General features: G+C 48.4%; 1 long non-coding RNA gene across 6 annotated transcripts; it reads right to left on the bottom strand.

The window, feature by feature from the left end:
- Nucleotides 1-1,392: 1,392 nt before the first annotated feature.
- Nucleotides 1,393-10,351, bottom strand: Gm39556. 6 transcript variants are annotated; one of them, XR_003951655.1, is made up of 5 exons: nucleotides 9,810-10,351; nucleotides 5,158-5,227; nucleotides 4,515-5,075; nucleotides 1,977-2,309; nucleotides 1,393-1,549 (listed from the first exon to the last, which is right to left on the bottom strand). It is a non-coding gene; the product is annotated as a predicted gene, 39556 (long non-coding RNA). The 6 variants fall into 6 exon arrangements; XR_003951654.1 differs by lacking the exon at nucleotides 9,810-10,351 and adding an exon at nucleotides 5,784-5,918; XR_001781689.2 differs by lacking the exon at nucleotides 9,810-10,351 and having other exon boundaries at nucleotides 5,158-5,669.
- Nucleotides 10,352-10,681: the final 330 nt, after the last annotated feature.

Here is a 10,681-nt window from a genome sequence, read left to right as displayed (position 1 = left end):
TGAGGCCTGCCTCAAAGCTCCCCCAGGGACTGCCAAGCAACCCCTGTGCCACACATCTGTGCAAACTCCAGGGCTCTTCCCAAGGGATGGCCATCTGCTCTGAGGAATGACACGTGACACCCAAGTGATGCCCCCAGCCATCCACGGTTGACAGAGTCCCAAGGCCCCTAGAGCTCCTCAGTTGACTTAATTTCGCTTAGAGGTGTTTTTGGTTTGTTTCGTTTTTTAAAATTATGGACTTGCTGTGGAGTCCAAAGTGAGCTTGCGGTGAGCCTCTTTCCTGGGCCTCCCAACTTCTGGTATTACAGGCATTTGCGCTATATTGCTTTACAGTGTTAAAGGCCTTTATGAAGAAGTTTCCAGAAATTGTCTGAAATATTGCCTTGGTTCAAACACTCTCTCAGTCATGATTTCTATCCTTTTTTTTTTTTCTTTTTTTTTTTTTTTTAATACTGAGCCTTGAATCCAGGATTGTGTGCGTGTTAGACAAGCCCTCTGCCTGGTTTACGTGTATGACTTTAGTCAACTACAAACATTGCTGACGTCACAACCCCACACTGATTCAGGGTTCCCAGGTGATTGCTTGCTTCCCCGACTCCTGCCCACTCTACCCACTGTGAAACAAGTCCCTGTCCGGTAACCAACCGTTCTGTGTTAAGTCCAAGGAAAGAGGAGTTAAGAACTGGCACCACGGTCAGCCTTCCTGCCAGCCACTTTGTGAACTTGACTGTAGAAAGCCTTCTGGGGTGCCTCTTGGCAGGAATCTGACATTGGCCAAGGACAGGGAAATGGGTTTCAGACCAGAATCTGACATTGGCCATGATAAGGAAGTAAGCTCAGGTAGGAATCTGACATTGGAGCATGACAAAGAAATAACTGCAGAGCCAGGCGTGGTGGCACACGCCTTTAATCCCAGCACTCGGGAGGCAGAGGCAGGCCGATTTCTGAGTTCAAGGCCAGCCTGGTCTACAAAGTGAGTTCCAGGAAAGCCAGGGCTACACAGAGAAACCCTGTCTCAAAAAAAAAAAAAAAAAAGGGCTCATGCTGCAGCGTTGTTCAATCGTCTCTTTCTTTTCAATCCTCACTCCTGTGCTGGAGAACCCGTTGACTGACTGAGAGGGCTTGGTCACTTGATGACAAGGTTGTTACAGACAACCCAAAGCCAAGCCATGGGCACTCAGACACTGAAAAATATTCTAAGGAGATGGTCAGATCAAATCCCAGCCCCATCTTTATACAATGCATGGCACTATCTGTGGATACCCAAATAGTAAGTGGGGGAGGGCTACTGACTGGCGAGGCGAAGCAAGCAGGATCGGGGGTGTTGGAGTCGCAGTTTCACAAATCGGATTGACAGGGTGTGGTAGTTCACCCGGAAGGCTCCTCCGCGGGGACCTCAGCTGGCAGACTTAAGGTGAGAGGGGTGTATCCAGATCCGGTCCACCTTAACAGCCATAGGTGTGGTCAGGATGGCAGTGTGAGGCCCTTTCCTGCCAGGTTCCAGAGTCTTGTGGTTGTGTCTCTGAATCCAGACAGATTCTGGTTTCACCTGGTTCAAAGCAGTGGGGGTTAGGGAGAGGAACTGACTCATAAACCTGGCACACGGCAGGCCAGAGTTGCTTCTGGACCCTATGGAGGGCTTCCAAGGATTTAAAAAACTTATTTTGGTCATATTCTGCTAAGATATCAGACTGGAGGTTAGGCAGCAGGGGAGGGGTCTCCCATATAGGATCTAAAAAAAAAGAGGGGGACCTAAAATATAGGGGATGTTCCTAGCTCTATATAAGACAAGGAGAGACACTCAGTCAGCGCCAGTTTCAGGGGTTAATTTGGTCAAGGTCTCCTTCAGGGTCTGATTCATCCTCTTTACTTGCCCCGAATGCTGGAGTCTGGATGCACAATGCAATTTTCAACTGGTCCCCAGCACCTGTGCTAGAGCTTGTCAGACCCAAGCTGAGTAGGCAGGCCATACATACCTGGGTCTGAGGCCCTCCAGAAGCTGCTTTGCCAGGACATTGGGAGTCTCCTTCTTTGTAGGGTAGACTTCTACCCATCCTGAAACGGTATCTATAAAAATAACAAGCCGGGTGTGGCGGCGCACGCCTTTAATCCCAGCCCTCGGGAGGCAGAGGCAGGCGGATTTCTGAGTTCAAGGCCAGCCTGGTCTACAAAGTGAGTTCCAGGACAGCCAGGGCTATACAGGGGGTGAGCACCCCCTTTTGCTATCCCCTTTCTCTGAGGGTGTTGGATCTCCAGAGGCCCAGGTGTAGAGAACTCGACCCCCAGAAACTCCGCTTGATGACAGGTCACTGTAATGACAAGAGGTTTTATTACGACGACTCGCGTAGGGTTGCTCAGCCTCGCAGGGAGAGTCAACCCCGATTTGTAAAAAGTACACCTCTTTGATACTCTTTTAAGGGGGGTCATGCAGTTATTTTATTATTGCTTAGCAAAGCAGCGGCACATTTTTAATTTGGCAGAAAACTCTGTCAGCAAGATCTAAGCAGTTTGTGGTTTTCAGACTGAGGCGGGTAGGGGAGTTTTCTCAAGGACTGTTATTTCTGGCAGCTGTAGTCATCATAACCTTGAAAGACCCCACCATAAGGCTTAGCAAGCTAGCTGCAGTAACGCCATTTTGCAAGGCATGAAAAAGTACCAGAGCTGAGTTCTCAAAAGTTACAAGGAAGTTTAGTTAAAGAATAAGGCTGAATAATACCGGGACAGGGGCCAAACAGGATATCTGTGGTCAAGCACCTGGGCCCCGGCTCAGGGCCAAGAACAGATGGTACTCAGATAAAGCGAAACCAGCAACAGTTTCTGGAAAGTCCCACCTCAGTTTCAGGTTCCCCAAATGACCGGGAAATACCCCAAGCCTTATTTAAACTAACCAATCAGCTCGCTTCTCGCTTCTGTACCCGCGCTTTTTGCCCCCCAGCCCTAGCCCTATAAAAAGGATAAAAACTCCACACCCGGCGCGCCAGTCATCCGATAGACTGAGTCGCCCGGGTACCCGTGTTCCCAATAAAGCCTTTTGCTGTTTGCATCCGAATCGTGGTCTCGCTGATCCTTGGGAGGGTCTCCTCAGAGTGATTGACCACCCAGCTTGGGGGTCTTTCAACCTTTAGTCAGTCCCTGTAGATAGGGAAGGGGTTGGGTCTTGAATTTGTTTACACTGGCAGGGAAAAGGAAAATTCTTTTTTTTTTTTTGGTTTTATGGTTTTTTTTGTTTTTTTGTTTTTAGAGACAGGGTTTTTCTGTATAGATCTGGCTGTCCTGGAACTCACTCTGTAGACCAGGCTGGCCTTGAACTCAGAAATCCACCTACCTCTGCCTCCCGAGTGCTGGGATTAAAGGCATGTGCCACCACCCCTAACAGGGAAAATTCTTTAAGCAGCAGGAGACAGCAGGAGATGGGGAGAAGCACTGCAAACAGCTTGCAGCAGGAGACAAGGGGAAGCAAGCTCTGCAAATAGCTTTGGTGAAATAGCCAAGCTGAAAACTGTATTTCTTCAAGGGCTAAGGCTGACCACTCCAATAAGGCTCTTCTTAGGGTCTTAAAAGCTATGTCCAGCCTGGCAGTGGTGGCGCATGCCTTTAATCCCAGCACTTAGGAGGCAGAGACAGTCGAATTTCTGAGTTTGAGGCCAGCCTGGTCTACAGAGTGAGTTCCAGGACAGCCAGGACTGCACAGAGAAACCCTGTCTCGAAAAACCAAAAACCAAACCAAAACAAACCAAAACAAAACAACAACAACAAAAAAAAACATGTCCATCTCAGAGATCTATTTTATTTTGTCTTCTTGGCCTCTGGGGGCCTCATCTAATGGTTTAGCTATCTCAGTGTCTGGTACCCAAAGACTACAGAACCTGGCAGATTCCAGAAATTCCCATACTTGCCTTCAGGTTGATGGAGCTGGGATGCTAAGGACGGTTTGCTTCCAGGCGACCGACAGCATGCATTGGCCAGCCCCTCCCCCCTTGAATATGTACCCCAGGTAGGTGACCTCAAGTTGACAAATCTGGACCTTCTTAGCAGACACTCAGTAGCCAAGTTGACTCAGTTCTCATGTGGCCTTCCTGGAAGGTCTCCAAGTTGGGGTTGGAGGCACAATACATACTGGAGTACAGTCCTTACGCAGTGCCTCAAAGGTGGTGGGTGAGTTTTTGAATCCTTGAGGCAGGTGTGTCAGTTGTCCCTTAAAACCCCTCTGCAAGTCTTGCCATTCAAACCGCAAATAGAAACTGGCTTTGAGTGCCAGAGGCAGGCCACAAAGCTATTCAGTGTGGCTGAAGCTGTCAGGGGCAGTTTGGTTAACAAAAGCCATGTTCACAGCTATTGGTGTTCTCTGGCTTCTGGGTCAAAAGCAGGGTAGGTCCTATAGGCTTCAAAAAGTCTTTCTAGATATTCTCTGAGGCTCTCATTCTTTCTCTGCATCACCTGGCTCACCTTAGATAAATTTGTGGGCCGCCCGTTAGAATCTGGCCATAGACCCGGAGCTTCTCACCTCTCCTTACCTTGGGGAGCGTTAAAATCCCAGTCAAATGAAAGGCTGCATCGATAGATATCAGCCTGAACAGAGTAGGCAGTCCATTTGCTCCCAGAACCAAATTTCTGGGCGGGGTCCCAGGATCCTCTCCCTCCCACTCTGTTGTGAAGAGGACCAGGAGCAGTTGCTGACAGTCATCCAGGGTAGGTAAGTCAGTCAGCATGATTGAAACTAGAAGACCCGTGAGAGCTGATGGTCTTTCTAAAAATGGGGGGGTTCTGTAACTTCTGGCTGTAAAGATCATTACTGGCAAATAACACATATGACATGAACTGTCTTCCCTGAGCATCTGGGGGTCCCGTACTTACTGGAGAAGTAAGACCATGGTAGAGTCGGCTCACTATCTAGGCAATTGGGGCCAGAGTGTGAGGTGGACTCCAAGTGAAGTCAGAAGAGTCAGGGGCTGCTCTTCCCTCTTCTGCCTGTGCTGGCTAGGCAGAGGTAGCAGCAGCAGGGGCAGCAGAAACAGGAACAGGGACTTCTTGGAAGTTGAAAGAGGAAGCAAGGCAGGGGGCCGAGGCTGACCATCCTTTAGAGGAAAAAGGGTGGGGAGCAGTGAGGCCCATAGCACTTGTTCTGGGTGCCCCAAGCCTCATAAACTAAACCCTCACCTTGTAAATGACGGGGAGATGGAAAGTCCCCTCCTTAGGCCATCCGACTTTACAGGTGGGCCATTCACTCCTGCAAAAGATGGGTTAGTTTGCAGGGACGAACAACCAGACTGATGTCTTCTGCGACTAGGCAAATGATTCAGGACCAACCCAGCGGGGTGCTTTGTGCCTGTCCCATCCTAGAAATCAAAGAATCATTTCTATGAGAGAACATAAAGTTCAAGTATGTGTTTTGTGGAGTGCAGTGTGCTGAGGAGAGAGGGGTGCATTGGCAGACCCACACTGAGGCATCCCTTCCCTCTGAGGTACCAGAGCTATACAACGGTTGTAGTGTTCAATGGAGTTTATTTAGGTTATGGGAAGGGAAGTTAGGAAGAGAGGAGACAGACAGAGAGACAGAGAAGGACAGAGAGACAGAGAAGAGGGGAGGCCAGCCAGGAACACGTGGACAAAGAGGGGGAAGAGGAGAGAAGGAGAAGGGGGTAGTAAGGGGAGTGAGGAGGGGCTAAACAGCCCCTTTTATAGCAAGCCAGGCCTGCCTAGCTGTTGCCAGGTAACTGTTGGGAGGAGCCTAGAAGAAATGCCAACAAATAATCCACCTTTTATCCTATTATGCTTTTAATAACCTGGTGAGTCTTGGCTGCTCCAGTCTGAAACAGCTTGAACTTCCTCCTGTGGGCCTTCTAGCCAGTACCCCAAAGCCACTTCCTATTGCAAAAAGTTACCTCAGATGTCCCTCTTGGACCTACACTCACTTATCCAATGACACCCCACCCCCACCCCCGACACCCAACCCTACTACAGCTTCTGCAAACTCTGCAAAGCCTAGGTGTTCCATTGCCGACAGAAACTTGCTTGCTTCTCCTGTGGAAAGTACTGTATTTCTCGGAGTTAATGCACCTGGCATGTTGAACTCTGAGGTTTTTAGTGGCTTGGTCACAATTTCAAATGACCACATTTACCAAACTTAAGCCCTTGTGCTACTGAGAAAGCTAGAGGCGGGGATCTTGTAACCAGAGGCTGCCTTTCCTGCGACTCGGTTTGTTCAAGATTAACACTTTCTTTCGAAACCAGCCATTTATTTTTGACCCTGTCGCCCTGCATGGCCTTCCCTGGTTTCGGTTCCACACCCAGGGGCTGTGGGGACTTGAAACTGAAAGTACTGGGTGCCAGACCTGGCTCTAGCCCAGCTGGCTTGGCTCTTTCATCCTGCGGGACGCTTCTGCTCACTTACTCTGAACCTTTTATTTCTGTCTTTTTTTGTGCTATTCACTTCCCAAGTGCTTCCATCTCTACCTTAACCTCCCCAGTTGCCTCTCAGATCCCTCCATTTCCACTCGAACTTTTTCCAATTGCTCAGCCATCCTCCCAACAACAACTCCCTTCTTCTTCTTCTTCTTCTTCTTCTTCTTCTTCTTCTTCTTCTTCTTCTTCTTCTTCTTCTTCTTCTTCTTCTTCTTCTTCTTCTTCTTCCTCTTCTTCTTCTCCTCCTCCTCCTCTTCCTCCTCCTCCTCTTCTTCTGTTTCTTCTTCTTCTTCTTCTTCTTCTTCTTCTTCTTCTTCTTCTTCTTCTTCTTCTTCTTCTTCTTCGACAGAATATAGGAAGAAGCAGCCGCAAAACCAGTGAATCCCCTCTGGGAGCAAAGCAGGAGACAACCCAGAGGTAGTGGCCACAGCAAACCTTTTACTGATATCCTGTAAGAGTGTATTTCTTCCTTTGTACCCTGCTGTCTCCTCTAAGGCATTAGAAGTCAAGTTTCTCATTTTGCCTATCAGCACATAGAGTACCACTTGTTACTTGTGGGGTTTTTGTTTGTTTGTTTGTTTTAAGCTATTTTGTTGGGTTCTTATACCTCCCTCCCTTCCAATCCCCAACAACACTAGGTAGGAGAGGAAGAAGGTTAGAGGGGAAAGGGGGTGTTGACCTCTTTAGACTACTTCCTGCTGATTAGGAATGTTGAGTTCCTTAATACTAATACTAATAATACTAATAATCTTAATTTAACCTTAAATTAACCTTAATACTAATAATCAGAACTCCAACGTGGCCTCCTCCTCTCTTTGTTCATGAACACTTGACAAACAGCAGTGACAGCAGCCAGGAGCAATAGGGGAAGCAGCAACTGCCTCAGACTTTCTCAGGGCGCTCTCCTCTCCACCCTTTCCAGAGTCTCCAGAATGAAATGGTCGCACACCTAGTACACGAGGAGGCAAATTATAATCACCTGCGTGAACCAGCAGCTTATCTCACATCTGGGATTAAAACAAAAACATAGTTATGTAACTGAGTTTTTTTGTTTGGTTTGGTTTGGTTTTTTTTCGAGACAGGGTTTCTGTGTGTAGCCCTGGCTGTCCTGAAACTCACTCTGTAGACCAGGCTGGCCTCAAACTCAGAAATCCCCCTGCCTCTACCTCCCGAGTGCTGGAATTAAAGGCGTGCGCCACCACCGCCCAGCTAAGCATGCCATTCTGGGTGACCTCACTATACAGTCCTTGGTTCTGGTCACTCGCATTTGCCTCAGAAAAAAAGGTATTTTCTCATTTACCTTAAAGAAGAATTGTTTGATAACTGGTTCAAGACAGTGATACACCTCTGCAAGTCCCCAGGTTTATAGACCCGACTCCCACCCCTACAAAGTGCTCATATAACACTTGTGGCTCAAGCACAGTCGCCCCAGGAACCTCCCTTAAGAACTTCCTCTTTCGCTGGGCAGTGGTGGCACACGCCTTTAATCCCAGCACTTGGGAGGCAGAGGCAGGTGGATTTCTGAGTTTGAGGCCAGCCTGGTCTACAGAGTGAGTTCCAGGACAGCCAGGGCTACACAGAGAAAACCTATCTCAGAAAAACAAAACAAAACAAAACAAAACAAAAACAAAAAAATCCCAAAACAACAAAAAAAGAGCTTCCTCTCATTTTATATAGCTACCTCCGGGCTTTTGCACAGGCTGTTCCCAATCTTTGTGCTGAAGTGACTTACAGTGTGTTTCCTCACCTCCCTTATGTCCTTCCTGTCCCTAGGTGAGCCTCCTGGGACCATAGGAACACCTGGCACCTTACTGTACCAGTATGAGTTTCTTGTCTCACCTCATATTAGATTTTAGCCTCCAGTGGGCACAAATCTCTGGTGTGTACTTTAAATGCAACTGATGCAGTCTTGATAGGATTCATTTTCTCTGCCTATTTAGTCCTGATGAGACTTGATGTGCTAGGGCTGGTTGTTACCCGGGGGAAGGGGGAATGAGGATGTGTGTGTGTGTGGGGGGGGGATAGGAGAAGAGGAGGGAGGGGGGCTTCTATTGGAATATAAAGTGAATTAATTAATTTATTAATTTAAAAAATAACAAAAAGGCAGGAAAATCTCAAGTAACAGGTAGCAATGGAGAAATTTCCAACACGACAGAGCAGACAGAATCAGTAGATAAAGGAAGGTGTTTCCTGAAGGCGAGGAGACATGGACACTTATCAGACACATAGAGAATGACCCTCTGCTTGGGTATCGGAAACAATCCAGTCTCTTCCCAAGGGCTGAAGTTTTTAGCATCTCTAAAGACTTCCCACCCGACTCCCAGTTCAGAATTGGTTGGTTTCAAGGAAGGATGCTTGACTGACCCACAACTGCTCTGTAACTTCCGGATCTGGCCTGGGACTTGTCAGTCCTTCAGCAAGGGGTCTGCCTTGAGAGACAAAAGCCTGCAAGATCTGTGCTTTAAGCTGTTTGGCTTTTGTCAGCTCAGGTCCAGAGGATGAGGGAGAAGCCTGTCATCTTGGAAGGTCACTACCTTGATTCCCTAGTCATATCCCCTTCTCCATCTGTCTGCCTACCAGCAAATTGTGGCAGTGGCCGGGCAGTGGCGGCGCGCATCCCTTTTCTCCCAACACTTGGGAGGCAGAAGCAGGCGGATTTCTGAGTTCGAGGCCAGCCTGGTCTACAGAGTGAGTTCCAGGACAACCAGAGCTGTACAGAGAAATCCAGTCTTGAAAAACCAAACCAAACCAAACAAAAAACAACAAAAAACCAAACCAAACCATGGCAATGGGGGTGGGGTTGGGGTGGAATGTTGTGGTGAGAAAGAACCTCATAACACAATGTCATAGTCATAGGAAGAAGGTTCTGTTGCTTCCCAATTATTTCCTAAGTCAAGTCTCAGAGATCCCAGCCCTCTTTCCTGTCCTACCTGTGCCATCTCCTCACCGGCTGTTTTGGGAATGATTGGGACTGTGTGAGGTAGGGCTTGGCCTCCTGTCCATGGTGCTAGCTTGGAGACAGATTCTCAATGCCTCCAAAGCAGAGGGCAAGGTGCTGGCTGGGGCCCTCTGCCCACTTGTGCCTCCCTCTTCAGCTGTTCCCTCTGCCCGGGGCTGAGCCAACCTTGAATGAGCATCCAGGAAGTTGCTATTCTTTACTAAGAGGAATGCAGGTGTGTGGTCATGGTGAAATTCCAGTAGCCTTACTTCCAGAATGTTCTCCTGGGTCCACCAGGGTACTAACTTCCTTTAAGATACCCTTAGATTCCCTGCTGAGTCAGTATGTCAAGGCCTGCTTCCCTCAACCCTCCCCACCTGATCACCCTGACTAGTCTCCGTATCTTACGGGGCCATATCCTAGCCCTCCAAAATCCCCACTCCCATCTGGCCTGAGTTCTCTGGCCTACCTTCACTGAGAATGTAGCTAGGGTGGTTTAGCCAGAATCCCTCGAATTGTCCCTGGAATGTTCTATTTGATACGTTGGGACTGTGGTTGGCTGCGAGTAAGGGAACTTGAAGTGCGGATGAGGCATCTGCTTCGGGGAACCTTACGCAAGAACTTGAACAAGAGCCAGGGAGGGAGTGATCTTGTAGGCCAATGAAGCAGAAGGCGCAGAAGCTTCATTCTGAGGACATTGTAGACAGCACCTCCTGCTCTGCACTGAGTCCTGTACCTCTGCACCACCACTGCAGCAGCAGAAGCTTCTCCTCAGCATGAGAGAGTCAGTCACCAGAACGTACTGAGATGGGGGAACTGAGGCACGCGCGCGCACATGCACGCGTATGCGCATGCGCACACGCACCAGTGTGTGTGTGCTGGGGCAGGCAGCAGACCTCACACTTCATGTCTCTCTATGGTCAAGTCTGCGGCCCCTCCACCCAACAGATGTAAAGATTGTCGATACCAAAGATGAGAGGCGAAAACTATCGACTCAAATCATCATGGCCCTATTAATTAAAGCAAGCCTTTTTTTATTCGTGCAATGTTTAGCCCAAGTCTGTGAGGAGAAGGAGCCAATCCATGATCGTCCCACTGAAGCATGCTTATTTTAGAGGCGCCCCCTCCCCCAGGACTGACCTCAGCTGTCTTACCCTAAGTCCGGCTTTTAGGAACAGCTCCACACTGGCTTTATGATGTCTCTTTTATGGGAAGAGCCAGAAGGTTAATTAAAAAAAAAATCTGTAAGTATCTTTACAGGGGTAAGATAATTGGTAGTTAGGGAAAAAAAATACCTCGACAGGTAAGATAGAAGAAGGAACATTTGCCATGTGGGAAGGG

Source organism: Mus musculus, chromosome 15 (genome assembly GCF_000001635.26).
Source record: "Mus musculus strain C57BL/6J chromosome 15, GRCm38.p6 C57BL/6J".
NCBI classification, from domain to species: domain Eukaryota; kingdom Metazoa; phylum Chordata; class Mammalia; order Rodentia; family Muridae; genus Mus; species Mus musculus.
Note: the sequence above shows the minus strand (reverse complement) of the source record. Positions and strands in the feature narration are given on the sequence as shown.